Genomic DNA, 14,489 nt, shown 5'->3' with positions numbered 1-14,489 from the left:
GGCATGTCCGACTCTTTTGCAACTTCAGGGACTGTAGCCCACCAGACTCCTCTGTCCATGGTATTTTCCAGGTAAGAATACTGGAGTGGGTTCCCATTTCCTTCTCCCAGGGATCTTCCCAACAAAGGGATCAACCCCACATCTCCTGCATCTCCTACATTGGCAGACAGATTCTTTACCGCTAGCACCACCTGGAAAGCCCACTAACTGTGCACTTAAAAATGACTAAAATGGGTTGGAGGGAAGCTCAGGAGGGAGGGGATATATGTATACTGATTCACATTGTTTTACAGCAGAAACTAACAAGACATTGTTAAGCAATTATCTTCCAATTAAAAAATTTCAATGCTAAAATGGTAAATTTTGTGCTAAGTATATTTTACCACAATAAATAAATACTATCAGGAAACATTTGGCTACGGAGGGAAGGAAAGATTTTGAATGGTTGATAAAGGAAGACAATGTCTGGTTGATTTCCTTGTGCTTAGTTGCTCAGACGTGTCTGACTCTTTGCAACCACATGGACTGTAGCCCTCTAGGCTCCTCTGTGTATGGGAGTCTCCAGGCAAGAATCCTGAAGTGGGTTTCCATGCCCTCTTCCAGGGGATCTTCCCAATCCAGAGATCAAATCCAGATCTCCCACATTGCAGGTGGATTCTTTACCATCTGACCTACCAGGAAAGCTTATTTATTTTCTTTGCTTTTTTTTTAAGGTTAGGGAAGACTTGGGGCTTCCCTGGTGGCTCAGTGGTAAAGAATCTGCCTACAATGCAGGAGACCCAGGTTCGATCCCTGGGTTGGGAAGATCCCCTGGTAGAGGGCATGGCAACTACTCCAGTATTCTGCCTGGAGAACCCCATGGCAACCACTCCCGTATTCTGCCTGGAGAACCCCATGGACGAGGAGTCTGGTGGGCTACAGTGCAGGGGGTCACACAGAGTCAAACATGACTGAGCGACTAAGCAGCAGCAGGGGAGACTTGAACATATTTAGAAGCTGAATGAAAACAATCTATGTAGATTTGGGGTTTGACAAAGCTGAGAGAGAGGAGGATAACTGGTAGAGAGCCATGTGTGCTAAAGAAGGGGGTCTCTCAGCCAGGCAGTGAGGGTGTTAAAGATAGATTGAATCAGCCCTTGTGGAGATATCACAGACAGGAATCGATGACTCCCTTCCATTTCTGGGAGCCTAACAAAATCATCCTGTATGTCTCAAACGTTCCTACTGAATAAAATATGTCAACTGACAAGAGCATTCACCAATTAATTCACATTTATGCAATCAGCAATTACTGAACAAGCTGGAGGAAAGAGTATTTTTAAGTAGACTAGATTGGGACTCCCCTGGTCTTCCAGTGGTTAAGACTTCAACTTCCAGTGCAGGGTTGTGGCTTTGATCCCTGGTTGGAGAGCTAAGATCCCAAATGCCTCACAGCCAAAAAACCAAAACATAAAATGGAAGCAATATCACAACAGATTCAATTTTAAGAAATCACATAGAAAACTCTTTAAAGAAAAAAAGTGGACTATATGGTCAAAACCTTGGTAAGCTGTTTTCATTGCAAACTTGACTGCATTTTTTTGCTGCTATTTTTCTAAAGGGTAGAACATAAACACTTCCTTCATTTTCTAAGACGGCACGAACAGCAAATTCTCTTACCATCACAGAAAGAGAATCAGTTTTGAATGATTTGGGCTTTGGGCTTCCAGGGTCATTGGAATCTAATTGTGAATGAACAGCAGGAAAATTGGCTTGGGGATAGTGTGTAGAGCAAGAAAAGGAAAGAGGAGTGTCTCTGAGAAAAACTGAAAGAAAGATGATCTTCCCTGCATTAACAGAGATCAGAACTCAGTGAATTTTGCTTACTTGTCACCATCTACTTCGCCCATTACTTCTGCCCCTGTCTAGAAAAGTACAAAAACCTCCAAAAAAGGTGACACTCTCATCACTACACAGAACACTGGAGAGGAAGTCCCCATACTTGTATTTTCAATGAAGAGAGAGGAAAACTGAACATTCTGGAACCCTGGCTTGAGACAGGGATGACACCACTGTTAGCTAAGTTAAAATAGTGACTCAAAATGAAATAATCTCAAACAACTTGATGTGCTTTATAGATGTAATGTTATTGATTTGAGGTAAACAAAGGCAACTTCGGCGTCTCAAAAACTAATTAATCTTTTTTATTCTACTAAAATAGTAATCCCTTGCACCAGGTCTGATGTGAGAGAACAGGCAAAAAATTCTTCAGACTGTCCTCAGAGACATGAACCATATCATTTTATAAATAAAGGAATCATCAGAAAAATACTTCCCTGGTGGCTCAATGGTAAAGAATCTGCCTGCTAAGGCAGGACACACAGGTTCAGTCCCCGACCTGGGAGGATCCCACATGCTGCGGAGCAGCTGAGCCTGTGCGCCACAACTGCTGAGCCTGCCTATGCTCTAGAGCCTGAGAACTGAAACTACAGCAGCCCACGCACCGCAAGAATGAGGAGGCCCTGCTCACCACAGCTGGAGGAAAGGCCCGTGCAGCAATGGAGACCCAGCATTCAGAAGTAAATAAATAAGATTATTTTTTTAACACGGCAATTATTCCTCATCTTTTCAACGTCTGACACTCACAGCCACATCTACCTACATTGTTAAGAGCAAAAGTGATTATGGACAGTGTGAAACAGAAAAAATGTGGACACTGACCTACACCTCACATGAACTTGTATCTTCTGGCTTTCCTTATCCAGAAATCGCAAGGACAGCCTTGGCCTCTGACCCAGGCAGGATCTGATCTTAGATCACTCTGGCAGGATTCAAGGTCTTGGCGTTTGTATGTTTCCATGACAAACAGCCAACATTCCACAGTCCACCTCTCTGGAAGGCATTTTACAACTTCTTTCTGGAGGAAGAGTAAAGAGCAAGGAGAGGATGGAAGAAGGAGAAAAAGAAGCAGGCAGGTGGGAAGAGTAAGTGGGGAGGAGAAGCAAGAAGAGGGCATACGTCATGAGCAGGAGGTGAGAACCCATGAACTATGGAGCCAACACACCAAACAGCCTTGAAAGTATATAAACATTACTGACAATCAGAAAGACTTTGGGGGACCTTTCTGTTATAATTATTTTCTTTCTCTCTCTCTTTCATCCTGCCTAGCACCCTGCCTTTTCTCAATAAATTTTATCTACAGGACAGTTCTTGGAATTTCAATCAACCAGCCCTCCCTTCTCCCTTTCCTTTTTAACATTTAATATATAATAATGAGCAGGGGGTCAAGTACAACTGGATGAAATCACTAATCATTACAGAGCTCAAATCGTAGCCCCCTGTAGTACAGAAAATTGTTTTTTGTTTTTGTTTTTGTTTTTGTTTTTGTTTTTACTGTGGCTAAAGGTGTGAAGGGTGCATCCAGAGCTTTATTAAGAAGGGAGCACAGGTATTCATCATCCCACAAGCTCGTCAGCAATTTTAGAGAACTCATGAGACTGGGATGGATTTTCAGGATGCTGCAGAAACAGACACAGTTACTCACACACAGTGTGTTCCCTGAGCAGTTTCCCCTGTCACTTACCACCACCTACTCTCCCTCCTTTTTGATTGATTGGAAGTGAGAAGGTGTTGCTCCAAAGTTCTTTAGTTCTGTGTTTCCACTTAAAAGAAATTACTGCAAAAAAAAAAAAAAAAACTGTATAAAAACTGTAGTAAAATACTGCTCAATTTTTGAGAATCTGTTATATCTCTTCTGAGGGGAGGCCAGAGAATAGGAGGATGGAAAGCCTACCAGAATTCTCTTCTGAAAAAAATCTGTGCTAATTAGTGTGAGGTGAGAAATACACGCCTCACATTTCCTAACAGTTAATACTCTTTTCAGTTGTGTCCCTTTATATTTCTAAAAGAAAAACAAAAATGGAGAGCCTACTTTTGTTTCGTTTTTACAGAGAAATCTGAGGACATCTGATTTGATGATAAAAGCAAACATTTAGGACCCAATTCACTGGTTATGTTATACTCTGCCCTCCCACCCCCATCCCAGACCTCCCACACAAAAGTACTGAAGGGAAAGCAAACGAGAAAGATGGAGACTTGTGAATCCATCCCCACCCCAAGTCTGCAGACACAGGAAACTGCTGAATCTTCCAGGGAGGGGATTCAGGGCAGTAGGAGATGAGGACGAGGAGGAAGGCAAGTCCATGAGAGAGTCTGAGAAGGATGGAAAATTTTTAGAAAAGGAAAGAAGGTGGGGGACAGCTGGTAAAGGCAGAGGTGGGTGGAGAAAAAAGAAAACAGGGAATAGGGATTCTTTTTTTAAAGGAAGGGAAGGGAGAAAGCAGGAGAAATGAAAGGAACAAAGGTGAGAGAGCAAGAAGCAAATAACAGTATATGGAGACAGAAAGAAATGATCAAAGGAGAAATGGTAGTACTGGGCAGATGGCATTAAATCTCTGACACAGCCATGCCTGCCATTAAGTCCCTGCTCCCATCTAAAACGGCTGGCACAGGAGCCTTCCTGCTCCGGGGTCCTTTGGACTCTTGAGCCCAGCGCCCCTGAGGATGATTTGATTAAGGAGTTGTGGCAGGACCTCATTGCATCTTAATGATTTAGAACTCCCCTTTCACTTCCTGCATGTGGTTATGGATCTTTTATCTGCTCTATCTTTGGAGCCTAATGAATTCCTGTTAAGTCTTTATAGCCATGGTCCCTTCTACTTAAATCTTCCCCTGATCCTATTTACCAGAGTTTACAGTTCAGAGTGTTGTGTGCTAAATTATTTGTGGTTTTACAACCATCACTAAGTGCTGACTCTGAAAAGTGGTGAAGTTGCCAAAAGGAGAATCCACAGATAAAGAGGACACAGAACTGGATGGGTACGTAGTGCCTCCTTCTTCACCTGCTCTGTCTGTGGTCCTGGGAGTACAGCTTCAGTGTACACCGAGGGGCTTCCTAGAACCCCTGCCTCCCTGTTTTGAAGGGCAGAGAGGTCAAAGAAATGGACGGTCAGGAGGCCGAAATTCGTCCCCACTTTGCCACTCTAATCAGGTGAGCTTGGGCAAGTCATTTCAGCTTTCTAAGCTTCTGCTTCTTCATCTGTAAATTGGGATCAGTGCACTGTCCTCTCTTACACCAGGGCTAAGAGGGGAACCCCGTAGAATTGGGGAACGATTTTCTTTTTTTTGAAAGTGGTGTGACTGCTGCAGAAGATAATACTAAGGTACTATGGCTACCGAGGAACAGGAAAGCTGGAGCCAGGTAAGAGATGCCTTGAGTCTCTCTGTGCTTCTCAGTTCCTCACCTGTAAAGTAGGAATAAATTATGCCAGTTCTCTCTTCATGGGCAAGTGAAGTTGAGAGACTACTTTAGGTCTTTGGATTAAAAAGTGCTAAGAAACACAGAAGGACTGTGTCCCTGCTCTAACCATCCATACCCTCCCGTATAGCACTAGCCCAGCCCTTCAGTGTCTTGTCTCCAGAATTCCCCTAGTTCTGCATATGGTCCTATCTCTGTTACAGCTAAAGAAGCCCCAGGGAAACCTCTGACTCATCACAGTGCCTCTCGCTACAAGATATTCGACATCGTTTTATCACAAGGTCTAGGATCCTTAAAGAATAACGCCTGTCATATAGGTTTGCTATTAAAACAGAGACTTCTCAAGACAAAACAGCAACATTTGGGAAGATGTGTTTGGTGTGCTGCCTTTACTGAGTCTCTTTTTTGTCCTTGCCTTCAGAGATGATAAGGTTTATAACTCTGATGACTGTTATTAGGCATTTCAATGATAGTGATATTTTCAGCTAGGAAGGGTACCCCGATAAAGTAAGCTGTAACATACTACTAAGATAACTCAAGTATCTTACCATGTCTGTGTATTTAGGTTCAAATTCAGGTAAAATTTCAGGAATATCAGACAACTAATTTTAAACTTAATTAATTTTTTGCTTAATTTTTAACTGTTAACATAGTTTCTGGATTATATACAGTGCCTCCCCTCAAAAAATATCCATTGATGTGGAATAAAGGAATGAATGATCATGCTATCTAGAATGACATGCAAATGCCACAAAAAATGGTAACTCATTAAACAGTCTTTTTAAGGCCATGTTTTGAAAGTTTATGAAAGGAGAAAAACTGGGAAAAAATAAGGAACAATTATTGAGTGTATATATATGTTTAGAACTGTGCTAGACATGTTATACATATTTTTATGTAGGACCAATATATTTAACCTTCACAATTACACAGGAGATCATTAATATAATGCTCATTATACATCTGAGATGAGGCTGGGAGTGTTTACGTGACTTGCCTAGAAATGAAAGAAGTAAGAGGGTATTAGATGCTTGAGTAAAGGTATATAGCAAGGAAACACTGAGAAGGATAACTCACAAAAATTATTCCAAATAAATAAAAAATGAATGTAAGACTTGAAACCATAAAACTCCAAGAAAATAACACAGGGGAAAGACTCCTTGATACTGGCCTTGGCCATATTTAGATATAATACCAGAAGCACAAGCAACAAAAACAAAAATAAATAAGTAGGATGACATCAAACTAAAAGTTTCTGCATAGCAAAAGAATAATTAACAGATGCAAAACTAACCTACTGAATGGGAGAAAATATCTGCAAATCATATATTTGATATGGGGTTAATATCCAAAATTTACAAAGAACTCACATAACTCATAGCAAAAAAAAAAAAAAAAAACAAGTAATCCAAATAAAATAAGGGTGGAGGAACTGAGTAGATATTTTCCCCAAGAAGACATACAACAAAAGGCAAAAAAGAAGACATACAACAGGTACATGAAAAGGGGCTCAACATCACTAATCACCAGGAAAACACAAACCAAAAGCACAATGAGATATCATTTCACACCTGTTAAAATGGCTATTATCAAAAAGACAAGAGATAAATGCCGGCAGGATATGAAAAAAAAAAAAAGGAAACCCTTGTGCTCTGTTGGCAGGAATGTAAATTGATACAGTCATTATGGAAAACAGCATGGAGGTTCCTCAGTTAATAGAACTACATTTGATCCAGCAATTCCACTTCTGAGTATATATCCAAAGGAGATGAAATCACTATCTCAAAGAGATATCTGCACCCCCATGCTCACTGCAGCGTCACTTACAATAGCCACGTCATGGAGACAACCTAAGTTTCCATCAACAGATGAATGGAAAAAGAAAATGTGAAAAAATATATATTCACATACATGAAATATTATTCAACTATAGAAAGGAGGAAATCCTGCTATTGGGAAAACATGAATGGATCTTGCTAAGTGAAGTAAGTCTGACAGAGAAAGACAAACACTATATGGTCTCACCTATATGGACATGGAATTGAAGAAAAATTGAACTCAGAAACAGAGAGTTGATTGGTGTCTGATAGGGGCTGAAGGGAGGGATTTTTGGATACTGGAGTCATGTGAGCACCCTCCCAGGCAGAAAAGAAGACAAAGGGCCCAACTGAAGGCATAAGAAGAAGAGAACGCCCGACAGCTCTTTATAGAGCATACACTAGATAATTCATAAGAGCTACCTTACATTTAAAATAGAATTTAACTTGCAAACATTTCATTTTCTGGAAAACACATGTTTCCTAAAGCAAGATATGCCAGCACTAAGTGGTTTGATGTCTTAGCAAGTGACTGAAGGGCAGCATAACCAAAAATTAGGTAATAGTCTCCTGTCAAGAGTCGCGGTATCCTGCCAGGACCTGCCATCTAATGTGTAAGCTGGTGCTGAGTGTTTAATCTTATGTAAAAGTGTAAGTCAATAAAGAATGACTGATGGTAAGCTGACTCAAAAAAGTTTTCAGTGAGGCATTTCTATCATGCCTTGTTAGAACTGTGATTGTCAGCAAAGGAACAAAGTTGTTGAATGAAACTACTATTAACTGAACAAGAAAAATGAAAAGGTTTTATTAAAGGGACAGACTTGGAAATTTCCACTCTCCATTTTTATTTAGAGAGATAAAGAAAAAATACACATATGTTCCTGTGCAAATTTTGCCACTAATTTAATCACTTTAATCTTATTGTGGTAACAGAGATTACTGTCTTAAATATTTGGGGCTCCAAGTTTTATTAATTTAAACCCAATATGTTCACTTGGCATTCACTTTTAATCAGCCTCTATAAATGAACCTGATTACCTTGAGTATTAATAATAATAATCAACTTGCTAATGATTTCTTTTCCCTCTTGAGTTATAGGATTAAGCACAACCATTTAATCATATTCATTAGCATTTTTTTCAGTGGAGAAACTAAATCAAATGCAAATACAAGAGTTTACATACACACTTGTCAATAAATTTTTCTCTTCTTTTCTTCTTTTTCCATTTTTATCTCCAGGTTCAAAAGCGATTTACTATACCCTCCAAAATACACCAGATCCTGTGTCAGAGAACTATCAGGAGAAAGTGAAGGGGACAGCACATCTGTATCATCAAAATTATCATTGATTATAGCAACATCTGCTGCTGGTCACTCAAGGGTCAGACACTGTTAACAAACTGTATATACACCTCAGGTAAAACTTAGGTGAGTGTGTGCTAAGCTGCTTCAATCATGTTCGACTCTGTGCAATCCTATAGACTGTAGCCTGCCAGGGTCCTCTGTCCATGGGATTCTCCAGGCAAGAATACTGGAGTGGGTTGCATGCCCTCCTCCAGGGGATCTTCCCAACCCAGGGATCGAACTCGTGTCTCTCCAAGTCTCCTGCATTGGCAAGCGGATTCTTTACCACTAGTGCCACCTGGGAAGGCACTCAGTACTTCCATTTGGCAGACGAGGAAACAGAGACTTAGAAAGAATGAGTAAATAGCAAATGACAACACCCATGGCTGATTCATGTGAATGTATGGCAAAAATCACCACAATAATGTAAAGTAATTAGCCTCCAATTAAAATAAATAATTTTCTTAAAAAATAGCAAATGACAGAGTTTGTCTCTCTGATTCCCAAGATGATGCTCTTAATCACTGGACTGCTGTATTCATTCATAAACATTCACATTAGGTCACAAGATCCCTGGCATAAGACCTTCAGAAAGGAAATAATCCCAGGCCAAGAGCTTCCTTGGACTAAATTAATATAAGAAAGTGGATGTCATCCTAAATCTATCTACAGTCATGCTGAGAACCATGCAGAAGGGCCAGTGGCTGGGAGAGGGTGTTGAAAGAAGTCCAGTATTATTCTAGATGAGACGTTGAGACCACAATGGGTTGAAAGCCTAGATGGATGATCAGTCCCAGGTGAGATGGTACTGAAACCACACTGCCTCAGGTTCTATCTTCTTACTTCATCGAGTGTCCCCTGCTCCCTTTCTGTTCTCCCTTCCACTCTGGTCGTTGCCCAAATGCATCTCTGTGCAACTGCCTGTGAAGCCCACTCACGTCCAGTCTTGAACCTCAGGCCATTTATGATTTCCTAGTTCTAACACCTTGTCCATGCACTGGATTTACCCCTGTTAGTTCCATTTCTGATCCCTTGGATAAGACAGCTATCCATCTCACTGCTCCCTGTCTTATTCCTTTTGGGCTGCTATAACAAAAAATACTATTGACTGGATAGCCTAGTTCTGAAAGCTGGGAAGTTCAAGATCAAGGCTCTGCAGATTCAGTGTTTGGTGAGGGCCCACTTCCTGGTTTATAAATGTCTGACTTCTGTTTATGTCTTCAAATGAAGAAAAAAAAAAAAAGGCAGGAGAGCTCTCTGGAGTTTCTTTTATAATGACACTAAACCCAATATGAGAGTTCCACCTTCAAGACATGGTCACCTTCCCAATACACGGGGTTAGCATTTCAACATATAAGGGAGGGGACACAAACATTCATTCCATAACACCCCCAAAGGATACACAGCTGTCAGATCCCAGTTTCTCCTAGGACTGAATCCCAGGGCTAGGCTTAGCAAGATAATTACACACAGTCACCTTTAGGCTGAGCCTAGCTCAAAACCAGAATCACGAAAAGCAACAGAAGACAGCAGCCAGGCTTTTCCAACTTTTTCATGGTCTTAATTAAAAGTAAAAGGGAGTTTCAGTGTTGGTTCAACACCCATATTAATAAAATAAAGTATTTAAAAACTACATGATCATCTCAATAGATACAGGAAAAGTATTGGACATAAATCCAACATCTTTTTAAGATAAAATAATCACAAAACTTATTACAAAGCAATCAAGACAGGGTAATATTGGCATAAGGATAGATATATTGATCAATGAAATAGAATGAATCCAAAGATAAACTATCACATTTGTGGTCAAATGATTTCCGACAAGCATGCCCAGACAAGTCAGTGCAGAAAGAATAATCTTCTAAGACACAGGGCTGGAACAACACAAAAGTTGGACCCTTACTTTACACTATGAACAAAGATGAACACAAAATGGATCATAAACTTATCTGTAGAAGCTAAAGTGCAAAACTCTCAAGAGAAAATATAGGAATAAATCATCATGACCTTGGATATTTATACTTAAATATCCTATGTAAGACACCAAAAACAAAAGCAACAAACATACATGAATAAACTGGAGTTCATCAAAGTTAAAAACTTCTGTGCATCAAATGATACCATCAAGAAAGTGAAAAGATATCCCAGAAAACAGGAGAAAATATTTGCAAGAAATATATATGACAATATATGTTTGATCTATCCAGAACACTTACAACTTACCAATAAAAAGAAAAATTATCCAATGTTTAAATCGGCAAAGAATTTGAATAGCTACTCCTCCAAAGAAGACAGACAACGAATAATTACATAAAAAGGAGCTCAGCTTCAACAATCAATAGTAAATATAAACCAAAACTACAATGAGAGACCACTTACCACGCACTAGGAGGCCTATAATCAGAAAGAAAGACAGTAACAAGTGTTGGTGAGAATGTGGAGAAACTGGAGCCCTTACGCACTAGCGCTGAAACTGTACAATGGTGCAACCATGAGGGAAAAGAGTTTGGCAATTTCCTAAAAGGTTAAAGCAAAACCACATAACCCAGTAAATCCATTACTAGGTATACACTCAAGAGAAACAAAGACTTACATCCATACAAAAACTTGTACACAAATGTTCATAGCAGGATTATTCATAAGAGTCAAAAAGTGGAGACAACCCAAATGTCCATCATATCATAAACAGATAAACAAAATGTGGCATATCCATACAACCTAATGTGATTTGGCAATAGAAAAGAATAAAGTGCTGACAGATGCTATGACATGGAGGAAACGGGAAAACATTATGCTAAATGAAAGAGGCCAGACACACTAAAACCACATATGATGACCATTTGTGATTCCAAACCACATATGGTTTCATTTATCAGCAATGTACAGAATAAGCAAATGCACAGAAACAAAACGTAAATCAGTGCCTAGAAATGGACCCAGACAGTGTGAAGAGGGAGTGAGAACAAATATTAACTATTAAAGTATATAGTTTCTTCTTCTGGAGGTCATTTAAAATGCTCTAAAATTAGATTGTTATGATGATTTTTAAAAGTTTTTAATTTAAGAAAAATGCAAAAGTGAGGATGGAAACCTAAAAAAAGTGATTGATGATGGAATGCTAAAGTTTAGGTTTGTCCACCAGATTGAAGACAAGGAACTAGAAAGAATATACAAAAAGGAGTCCACCAGTTTACATTTAAACCCCATATAAATTTATACAGATTCATCCTATATAATCACAGGCTTTCTGAAATTGACAGAGTAGCAAACCAACTTGGGTCCATCGGAATCTGGAAACTAATCTCACCTCTACCAATAGTTTGCTATGGAATTTGTCCACATCAAACCTGTATATCATTTCCTCATTAATAATTCATCCCTGTCTAGTGCGTCTGCACAAGTACCAAACAAATGGACATGGGGGGAAAAGCGGAAACCTTTCCTGTGTTCTGAATATCCTAGGATAAACCCATCTAAATGTGTCTGAAAAGCTGCTGAAAGCACCACCAGGGTGTACTGGCCCAGGGCAGGCTCATTCCCTCTCAAGAGCCAATCTCGCTCCTCTCTTCCCTACCCTATGTTCACTGACGTCACACTGGTAGTTTGAAATCAGCCACAGTGGAGGTTTCAGAATGTATCCATTTTCTTGGTTATCTTAGTCTAAGATGCCTCTTTGCTTGGGCCATTTTCTTCCTGGAGCCCTTTCAGCTGGGGGTCTTGTGAACTCTTGTGTTTTAGGAGCAGGACAGTCCAGTGATTAAAAGCACCTGCTTTGAAGTCTGACTGACAGAGGCTCTAGTCTTTGCTCTGCCATTTGCGACTTAATCTTTTCTGGAGAGCTGATTTATGGGCACAGCACTAGTAGCTTCCAAAGAAGCCCATCATTCTAACGGTATCATGGTTCACAACTGGATTTAAGGATCTCCCTAAGGGAGGGGCCATCGTGAAAACAAAACAGTGTCTATCATTTAAAATGGTCCTCCAACAGAAACTGAGTCCTAGAGAAAGAGCGGCTAAAGTAAGAGCAGGTGAAACCTGAACGAGATGCTTTATAAAGATCTCTGAGACACATGGAGCAAGAGCCCAGGAGAACCCTGGGGCTCCCTCACTTGGGTACAGCTAGCAGGAGCTGGGGGGACTTGAGCACACCACACAGGTGGACCCCACCCAAGCTGCATCTGAACCAGCCCACATTTGGAATAGATGGGAAGAAAAAAGGACACGGCCATTTGCAGACTTGTGAACTGGTTCGTTCACACACACTAGCTACTAACATGAACGATTTACTTTAAGGGTTTATTGGCTAACTCTTATTCTCTGCATCCTCTCTTCCAGAGCCCTTAAACCCTTAGATCAAGTGATTGATTCTTTTATTTTTAATAGCAGCTCTACTGAGACATAATTCACTACCATACAATTCAGCCTTTTAAAATGTATAATTTAATGGGCTCTAGTATAGTCACATATAACCATCACCACTATTTGTTAATACTTTTAGAACATTTTCATCACCTCAAAAAGAAACCCTGTATACATTGGCAATCACTCCCCACTGCTCCCTTCCTCAGGCCCTGGCAAATACTAACATACTTCCTATCGCTATGGATTTGCCTATTCTGAACGTTTTATATAAATAGAGTAATTCAAGATAAGACCTTTTCATATCTTGAAAGGTTCTATCACTTAATGCAATGTTTTCAAGGTTCAGGCTATAGCATGTTCTTTTATGTCATTCCTTTTTATTGCCAAATGATATTCCATTATATAGGTACACCACCTTCTGTTCATCCACCCATCAGTTGATGGAGATTTGGGTTGTTTCCACTTTCTAGCTACCTTGAATAATGATGCTGTGAACACTCATGTTTAAGCTGGTGCTTAACTCTTCAGACATTTGAGTCTCTCTCCTGGCTGTGCTTCTGGCACAATGAATGGACCTGTATTCTCTCAGGCTCCCCCAGGACTGCTTTCTCCCCCAGCACTGCTTTCTCTACTCTGTAGTTTTTCAAACAGACTCACATTCATTCCTTGCTGGTCTCTTTGCCTTCAAACTCTTTCCAACTCTGCTGCTGCTGCTGCTGCTAAGTCGCTTCAGTCGTGTCTGACTCTGTGCGACCCCAGAGATGGCAGCCCACCAGGCTCCCCCATCCCTGGGATTCTCCAGGCAGGAACACTGTAGTGGGTTGCCATTGCCTTCTCCAACTCTAGGTCTCCCCATATTTTGACACCAGGTTTACTTTTCTTGGCATTGATCTTCATGGTTTCCATTCCATGCTCAAGAGCCTTGGCTAAGGGCTTGCCATTCATGGTGTGGCATCCCCAATATACCCTACCAGTTTCATTTCCTTCTATATTTTGTTCTGGCAACTGGACTCAAAGCCCCTGTCTCTTCATACCACTCATTCCTACCTTCATCCAATATCTACCTACCAGGGTCACCTTATATATCCCTCTGCCATCTTATGCTCACCTCTGCATTCATCCAGCAAACATTATTAAATTCCTATTAAGTGCCTAGGCACCGTGCAGGGTATTGGAGACAACAAGATGAACTAGTCTTAAGGAGTTCATATTCCAGATCTGAATACAGCAATGGGAGGTGGGATTGGAGAGGGTGAATAACCTGTTAACAGACAATGAAGAACCAGTGTGGCAATGCAGAATGGCCTATTTGTCCCATCCCCTTAGTGACTCATCCAAGATTTGCAGAGTCTTGTTCCATATGAAGTTTTTGATAGAATTTTTTGGTACAGAGGTTTTATAATTGAAATTTTGAGAACTCATTTTTTATACATATATATGACCCAAAAAAAGGGTAAGCAAGCCCCATTTGCCCCAAGTAGTGACTGAGGCTGGAGAGAGAGTAGGAAGCACTCTTGGATTGCCCTGGACAGACACATCTGCACCCTGTCAGGACTATCAAAATTGCCATGACAATGACCCCAGGCACTTCCAAGGATAAATCCTATAAACACTCGGCTGATTTCAGCAAGATCCAACTGCACATCCTTGAAATTTGCACGCTATTA

At 40.4% G+C, this 14,489-nt stretch overlaps 1 non-coding gene across 1 annotated transcript; it reads left to right on the top strand.

The window, feature by feature from the left end:
* Window positions 1–733: 733 nt before the first annotated feature.
* TRNAC-ACA (transfer RNA cysteine (anticodon ACA)) lies at window positions 734–804 on the top strand. Its single transcript has one exon. It is a non-coding gene; the product is annotated as a tRNA-Cys (tRNA).
* Window positions 805–14,489: the final 13,685 nt, after the last annotated feature.

Source organism: Budorcas taxicolor, chromosome 11 (assembly GCF_023091745.1).
Source record: "Budorcas taxicolor isolate Tak-1 chromosome 11, Takin1.1, whole genome shotgun sequence".
NCBI lineage: Eukaryota > Metazoa > Chordata > Mammalia > Artiodactyla > Bovidae > Budorcas > Budorcas taxicolor.
Note: the sequence above shows the minus strand (reverse complement) of the source record. Positions and strands in the feature narration are given on the sequence as shown.